Genomic DNA, 7,949 nt, shown 5'->3' with positions numbered 1-7,949 from the left:
CCATCCATCCATCCAACATCTATTGATTCCATCCATCCATCCATCCACTTATCCATCCAGCAGATATTTGGGTGTTGGCCCCCGAGAGAAGCCAAGCCTGGTACAGGCCATGAGGAGGCAGAGTGGTGGGTAATTAGAAACTCAGGGGTGGGGAAACCAGCTCTGCCCTGGCCCCTTCCTGACAGTTTAGTAAAGGCATTCCCTGCAGTCTGACACAGTAGGAGGAGGGGAACCTGCTCCCTTAGTTACAGGAACAACGTAGTTATTAGTTCACCGGGAGAAAAATGTCAGAGTCATGTGACTAGGAGCAATATTAATTTCTTGTACTGATTCAATAATGGAGAATGAATCTTCACGGACCTGACTTTGGATGTTTTGGAAGTGAGTCTGCATCCCAGAGAGGAAGGTCCCAGAACTACCCCCAACCTCAGAGCGAGTGGACAATGAGGAAAATACTTCTCTGTTTCTCCTAAGGCAGGGAATGCCCAGGGGTGGCCGAGCTTGGGTCTCTGCCACTCACAAGAAGGGGGAGGGTTAAATGTCAGGGAGTGGGGTATACAAATGGGCCAATCTTGAGATACAGCCCATCCTTGGGGACAGGAACATGGGCTCTTTCCCCTCTAAACTCGCAGGGAGGATCCCCATGGAATGGTGAAGTCGCCCCCCCAGAGGAAGGGAAGGTGGGAGAAGACAGCACGTGTTCACTTGCGTTCACCCATGCGACCTGCTGCCCGGCCCCTCCTTGGATCCCCACCTTGTGTCTAGGACTCCCTGCTCCCTCCGGCTGCTAATAAGCTGGCACATCATGTTCTACATGTTGGGTGGATTTTTGCGCGAGCCGTTGCCGCCCTCCTCAGGTCACACCCCGGAGACCTGGCTCTGTCCCCTGGGCTAGGCTACCTCAGGCAGCTGGAGAGGAGTTTTGGCTCCTCCTCCTGTTCCTGTGGGCAGGGGTCCCGTCAGACCCTCTGCTCATCGGTGCAGAGCCACAGTCTGGGGAGGGAGATGGGCTCCCGAGGTGGCAGAGCCTGGCTGTAGTTCTTATTGTTCTTCTAGACCGGAGGCTCTTGCCGGCCGTCCCTTGCTGCTTAGTATTTACCAAGTAAAAGTCATTGCCCTGGAGACGTTGGGTTTATTGACACTGAGAGATGAATGCTGTCTGGTCTGCGGGTCTGCAGAGAAAGCCTCCCATGTTTCTGGGCAGAGTCTCTGGCAGAAGGCATCTGCGTGGGCTCTGAGGTTGGCAAAGGGACCAGACCCCGCCCTGGTGTGGAGAGGCCAGCCTGTGGGCGGCCGTGGCGGCCTGGGCGGGGGAGGAGGCAGCTGGGGGCACCATTTGCACTCTGAGTGACCTGGTGCCTGGGATGTGTGGGGCGATGCTGCCTGCAAGCTGTCTTGGATGGATGGTCCTAGCTTCAGGGACCCTTTTCTTCAAGTTCCTTTTTATCTAGGGCCTGTTCCCTTCCCTGTCTCCTGTGTCAGGTTCAGCCCTAGCTTCTGGGAGGGAGGGTGTAGGGATGCCCTGGTCCCATGATTGGGGCCTTTGCATTTAGGATTGCTTTAGACCTTGGTGGTTGGGGCCCTGCCCTGGGTCCCCTGAGCCCTCTACACTTTGGGGTGTCTTCCTTGAAACTGTCCAAGTCCGCCTCCAGTGCGTGGGACCAGCCAGGGCTGGCGGGGGTGCTCAGGTGGGGCCCTCCAAGCCTGAATGGGGACCTGCGTAGGCTCTGGTCCCTGTTTGTCCTCATTAGGCACAGTCTGACCCTGTCCTCGGTGTGTGGGGTTGGCCACACACCTCAAAGAGCTCTGGGGACTCAGGCTGATGGTTATTCTGTGGGCCCTGTGGTTGAGCCCTGGTTCCAGGAAGGTGAGCAGATGGTTCCTGCTGGCCCGTGCGGTCTTCCTTTAGTGGGATCACGTGACGTTGGGCTGTTGGAATGGCACTGACACACTGATTTGGGGGTGACCCAAATAGCTTACATGGACAGAAGCCCCATAAAATATCTTTGTCCAAGACTTGTTGAATCACGATGTGGTACGTCTGAAACTAACGTAACATCGTGTGTCAACTACACTTTAATACTAAAACCTCCCCCAAAACCAAAACAACAAAAACCCTAAAATAGGTTTGCTCAGGGTCTGCAAGCCCGAGGGGCAGCCTCATCTGCAGCAATCCATGAGCTTGGTCCGGTAAATGCCCAACCAACCTGCTGCTTTCTCCCACTACCTGCTCCGTTTTCCTGCAGACTGTTGGCTACCTGGGGTCAGCGATCCCTCTCTCTCGAACTCATTTCTAGCTTTGTCATCACCTTGATTTTGTTCAGAGGAATCCTGGTGGCTTCTAGGCAGTCATTCCTCCTAATGTCCAGTCCCCTGGGATGCTTCCCCTGGACGAGTCTCTGTGCCTGGCACCGAGGGGCGGAAGGAAGGGCGCCAGGCCACGCCTGCCTGTGTCCCATGGCCCTGTGCACCTGCCACCTCCTCGGCCTGCATCTCTGGGCGGCCACGCCGTCTGGGTGCTCCCTGTTGCCATGGCTAGCCTGCCTCAGACACTGGGTGTCTGGTGAGGACAAGGTTTCGTGTTCTCAGGGGCCACGGAGAGGAGGCTTCACACTGGTGACAGATGCCTCCTTCCAGACAGCAGATAAAGGTCGCTCCTAAATTCTAGAATAAAATCATCCACTTATCTGGAAAATGTCAGAAAGAAGAACGACTGCCCTTTGCTGAGCTGAGCCCTGCAGGGTTTGGCAGAAAACTGAGGAGGGCAAGCCGCCTGCAGGGTGCGGCTCAGGAGAGCGGGCTCACAGCTTGGGGAGGGAGGACATCGGCCGATCCCGAGGCCCGAGATCATCGAGGCTGGGGCAGGGGTGTCAGGGAAGGTGGCGGCCGTGGTGGGAAGACGCAGTGCGTACCCCTGATCTCGATCTGGCCAGAAGAGTGGTTTTGCTTGCCTCAGCCATGGTGATAAATCGCTAACAACCCATCAAAGGCTGGAGATTCAGAATCTCTTTGTGGAGGGCCGCCCTGGGCTGACATCCTGCCATTTCCTGGGCAGGAGCTGGGCAGGAGCCGCCCCTTGGAAGGCCTGGTGCTCTTCTTTGTTCAGAGCCCCCGGGGCCAGCCTGCCTCCCTGACTCCCTGCTGGCCTGCCTGGCCACAGTGGGCATCCCAGCTGGGGGCTCAGTACTCAGCTGTGAGCCCTCCACAGGGCCAGGTGGGCTCCAGGTCAGCCCACCCGTTCCCACCTCTGTGCCTTTCTCTCTGGATGACTCCCTCTTCCTTGCCTCAATGCTAATTACCCCCACCTCTGGTGTCTCTTTGTCTGTGCATCTTGGCCCTGAGTTGGATCTTGCTGGAAGCTCCACTCCTTCCAGGGGCTCCCCCATCTCACCAGAATCAGGAGAACCCCAAATGCCAAGCAGCCCCCTTCCTGCCCAATGGCCTGACCACTGTGGTGCCCGAGGCAGCAGATACCCCGCTCACAGCCCTCCTCCTGTGGTGGGTTGCGGGGTGCTGGAAGCCCCTAGACCAAGTGCTGCGAAGGCCTGCCTGCGTGCTGTGTAAGCCCAGTGCTGGGAAGAAGGCCAGCTGCCAGGTAAACATCTGTGGGAGGGGTCGCTATGGAAAGAGCTCAGGTGCCTGCATCGATCGGCTGGTGTTGGAGCCTTAAGCAACAGAAATTTACTTCTTGCAGTTGTGGAGGCTGGAGGTCCAACATCAAGGTGTCGGCAGGGTTGGTTCCTTCCGGTCTCCTTCCTCTTCCTGTAGATAGCCACGTTCTCCGTGTCTTCACACTGTCATCCCTCCATGCCCATCGGGGACCTAATCTCCTCTTCAGATCAGGACACTAGTCACATTGGATTAGTGCCCACGCGTGCACATGATCTCTTTTTACCTGAGTCACCTCTTTAAAGACCCTGTCTCCAGGGCCGCCTGGGTGGCTCAGTCGGTTAAGCCTCTGACTCTTGATTTCAGCTCAGGTCATGATCTCAGGGTCCCAGGATTGAGCCCCGAGTGGGGCTCCCTGCTCAGTGGGGAGTCTGCTTCTTCTTCTCACCTCTGTCCCCCCCTACCACTCATGCTCATGCGTGCTCTCTCTCAAATAAATAAAAATAAAATACTAAAAAAATAAAGACGCTGTCTCCAAACACGGTCACGTTCTGAGGTCCCAAGGGGTAAGCCTTCCTCATATGGATGGGGGGGGGAGGGATACGGTTCATCCCCGAGCAGCTGCGATCAGGCCTGTACCGGAACGGTGTGCTCACTCTCCTTTTCACAGATGAGGACACAGGGGTGAAGGAGGTCGAGGCACTCGGCTTGGCCCCGGGGGGCCGGGCAGGGGTGCTGATGGGCGTGAGTAGGTGACCCAAGCAGCCTCTGCAACAGTGCAGGGCAACCCCTCCTAAGGGTGTCCAGGTGTGGAGCTCCCCAGCCCAGCAGCAGCAGCCCCGTGCCTGGAGGACACCAGCCCACCCCCAGGGGGGCAGTTTGTGGGAGGCTGGAGGTGCTGCCTGAGCAAGTGAGGGCCACCAGCCACTGCTACTGAGGTCCCCCTGTTGACGTCACACCAGCAACGACCTCACTTTGATGCGGTGGGACGCGCCCTTGTCAGCATCCCTGATGTGTGCTTGGGCGATGCCTTAGGTCTCCGTCCTTTGCCTTTGGCCCCGTGTGGACACTTGAGGAGAAGAGAATAAACTCCCTCCGCTTGAGCTTCCAAATGGACGTGTAGCTCTTTCACGAGAAAGATGCATTTCTGCCACCATGTAAATTAACACAGATCGGGGCACATGCGCTCATTACGATTCAGAAGGTTGCCCTGACCTGAAAGACAAAGGATGGAGTGATGCCAAAGGCCCACTTTGCATCTGGTGCTGGCAAATTCTTCGCTGAACGCTCGCTATTTCACTGAATGCTCATAGCAACCTCCTGAGGCAGATTGCATTTTTATTCCCATTGTACAGATGAGAAAATTGAGGCCCGGCAGGGTCAGGCACCTTCCCAGAGTGCCATGGCTCATGAGTGGCCGCACTGAGCCTTAGCCACCACGCCGCCCGGTGCAGGACGAAGGGGACCCACGGGCCCCGGGAGGCTGGGAGGCAGGAGTCGCTGCTGCAGCCACGGTCTGGGGCTTCGCGGCGGAGCTTCCTCGGAAATGTCTGAGTGCAAATCCCGGCCCCCTGGGTTCTCATTTCAGGCCCCCGCAGGCTCTCCTTGCACGCGCCGGTCGTCATGCCGAAGTTCAAGCCGGCAGACAGACTTGATTAGATTTGACTTTATCCCTTGTTTTGAATTATTCATGCCTCTCTCCTAAATTCCCCAGGAATAATTTAATAATGCACGGCATCAGGAGGGCGCCTGGGTAGGTGGCTCTGCCACGCACTAACCCGTGATGTCTGCCCAGGACCATCTTTCCTTTAAGGCAAAGCCCTCCCTGAGCGCTCAGGGCTTGGGAAGCCAGCCTGGGCAGCCCAGGGCTCTGGGAACGACCATCCTCCTGTGTCCCCGGCCCCCAGCCCCATGTCCTGTCTCCCTGCAGGGACGTGTGGAGCACCTGGCCGGCCACACACGCTCCTGGACCCCTAGACTCTGCTTCCATATCTCCTGCCCGGGCCACACCCGCCACTGCCCCGCAATGTGTGGGATAAACTCTTCCAGCCACCCTGCTCTCCTGTTCCAGACCCTTCTGGAGCTCCTGTCCTGTTTCTCCTGGGCAAAGGTCCAAACTTGTTAGCTTGGCATTCGGGGCCCTGCAACCCTGGCCTCTGGGGTCAGCCACATTCCCTTCCAGTTCCCCAGCATGGGGGGCTGCTTGAGGGGCCCGAATGCCTGCTGGCCGGGCCCCATGGCAGCCTTGCGTGGATGCAATCCCGTGGGGGAAGGTGGGCCGAGCGCACATGCCCTAGTGGGCTGACATCTTTCAGATTACCTCCCTGTCACAGCTCAGTGTGGAAAAGAGAGTTGTTTGAGGCCCCGGTCTTAGGCCCCTTGCACAGTTGCACCTGTCCTGCTCGGTGGCAGGGGGAGACCCGGAGACCCTGGCCCTCCAGGCCAACATACCCTCTGTGTCATCTGCTGGGACTTTAGCCATCTTGCTTGCTGGAGAGCAGCCCCGTCCTCAGGGGGAGCACAGGGCCCGGCCACGTGATGACAGAGCGGACCCCAACCCGGGCCACGGAGGGCTGGGCAGAGGCTCGGGGTGACCGGAAGCTGAATAATGTCCCCCTCCCCCACGTGTCCACGTCCTCATCCCTGGAACCTTTTAATATTACTTTATGTGGTGACAGGGGCTTTGCAGATGTGATTAAATTAAGGATCTGGAGATGAGGGGATTATCTTGGATTACGAGGATGGGCCCTAAATGTAATTAGCAAGTGTCCTTGTAAGAGGAGAGCAAGGGGAGACTTGAGTGGGAAAGAAGGAGATGTGGTGAAGCAGGAGGAGATAGGACGGTGTCAGAGATTGAAGATGGAGGGAGGCCGCCATAGGCCAGGGCAGCCGCTAGAAGCTGAACAAAGTAAGGAAGCGGATTATTCTTCCCTAGAGCCTCCAGCAGGAACCAGCCTCCTGATGCCTTGGCGTTAGCCTAGTGATACTGATTTGGGACTTCTGACTTCCAGAACCATAAAAGGATAAATCCGTGTTGTTGTAAGCCCCTGAATTTGTGGAAATTTGTTACAGCGGCAACAGGAAACAAATATGGTGACTATGCTCAGGTTGAGCCAACAGTGTGGCAAGGTCACATTATAAGAGGCAGAGAACCAGTACAGCGGAGGACATGATTCTCCTCTATGCACTCCGCTGGGATCTCAGTGTTTGGACCTCAGTGTTGGACTCCTCACTCCATGAGGGACAGAGACAGGTTGGAGGAGAACGGCCACTTTTTGGGGGTATTCGTCCAGTCTGTTTTCTCTGTGAGGGGCTCCCCATCCCTCCCAAGGATGGGCCTGCACAGCTAAGTTTATGCCATGTGGTCCCGTTGCCTTGGCCACAGTTGATCTGACCACGGTGGACAACTGACCCAAGCTCAGCCAAGCAGATGCTCTTTGCTGAGCATCTGTGATTGCTGCAGATTCTTGTTGAGTCTGGGCTGGTTGAGGAACCAAGGTCAAGTGAACTCAGGTCCCCAGGCAGCTGTCCTGCATCACGCACTCAGGGAGGTGGCGGAGCAGAGGGCCTGAGGGCGATGTGCTGTGCGCTGCCCTCGGCCCTCCAACGTGTGGGCATACATGTGTTCCTGATAACCTCTTAGCTTTTCTTTCTTTGCAATTTTTTATTGAGACAGAATTCACCTACTAAGAAAGTTCACTGCCTCCAAGCATACAGGTCAGTGGGTCTTTAGTATATTCACAGTGTTTTGCAGCCATCACCACTATTCCGTTCCAGAACATTCTCATCATCCGCTGGAATCTCTGTGCCCATCAGCAGTCACTCCCCATGTCCTCCTCCCTCAGCCCCTGGCAACCGCTCCCGTGTTTTCCATCTCTCTGGATTTGCCTGTTCTGGACATGTCCTATACACGGAGCCACGTGATCAGTACGTGGCCTTTGTGGTTGGCTTCCTTCACACCGCACAAGATTCTCGAGGTTCAACCGTGTTGTAGCCTGTGTGAGCGCTTCACTCCTTTTTGTGGCTCAATAATGTTCCCTTGGGTGAATATGCCACAGTCTGTTACCCGTCAGCTGATGGGCATCTGACTTGTCTCTTCTGTTCGCCTACTTTGAACATCGCGGTCACGGACACCTGCAGCGTGTTTCTGTGTGAGCGCGTGTTTTGTTCTCCTCATAGATCCCTCTAGAGTCGGAACTGCTGGGTCTTAAGGGGACTCTGCTGAATTCCTGTCCGCTTATTTTCTGAACGTTGGTGAGATACACAGCGCCATCTTCTTTTTTTTTTTTTAAAGATTTTATTTATTTATTTGAGAGAGAGAATGAGAGAGAGAGAGCATG

Source organism: Neomonachus schauinslandi, chromosome 7, assembly GCF_002201575.2.
Source record: "Neomonachus schauinslandi chromosome 7, ASM220157v2, whole genome shotgun sequence".
In the NCBI taxonomy this organism is placed as follows: domain Eukaryota; kingdom Metazoa; phylum Chordata; class Mammalia; order Carnivora; family Phocidae; genus Neomonachus; species Neomonachus schauinslandi.
This window is presented reverse-complemented; position numbering follows the sequence as displayed.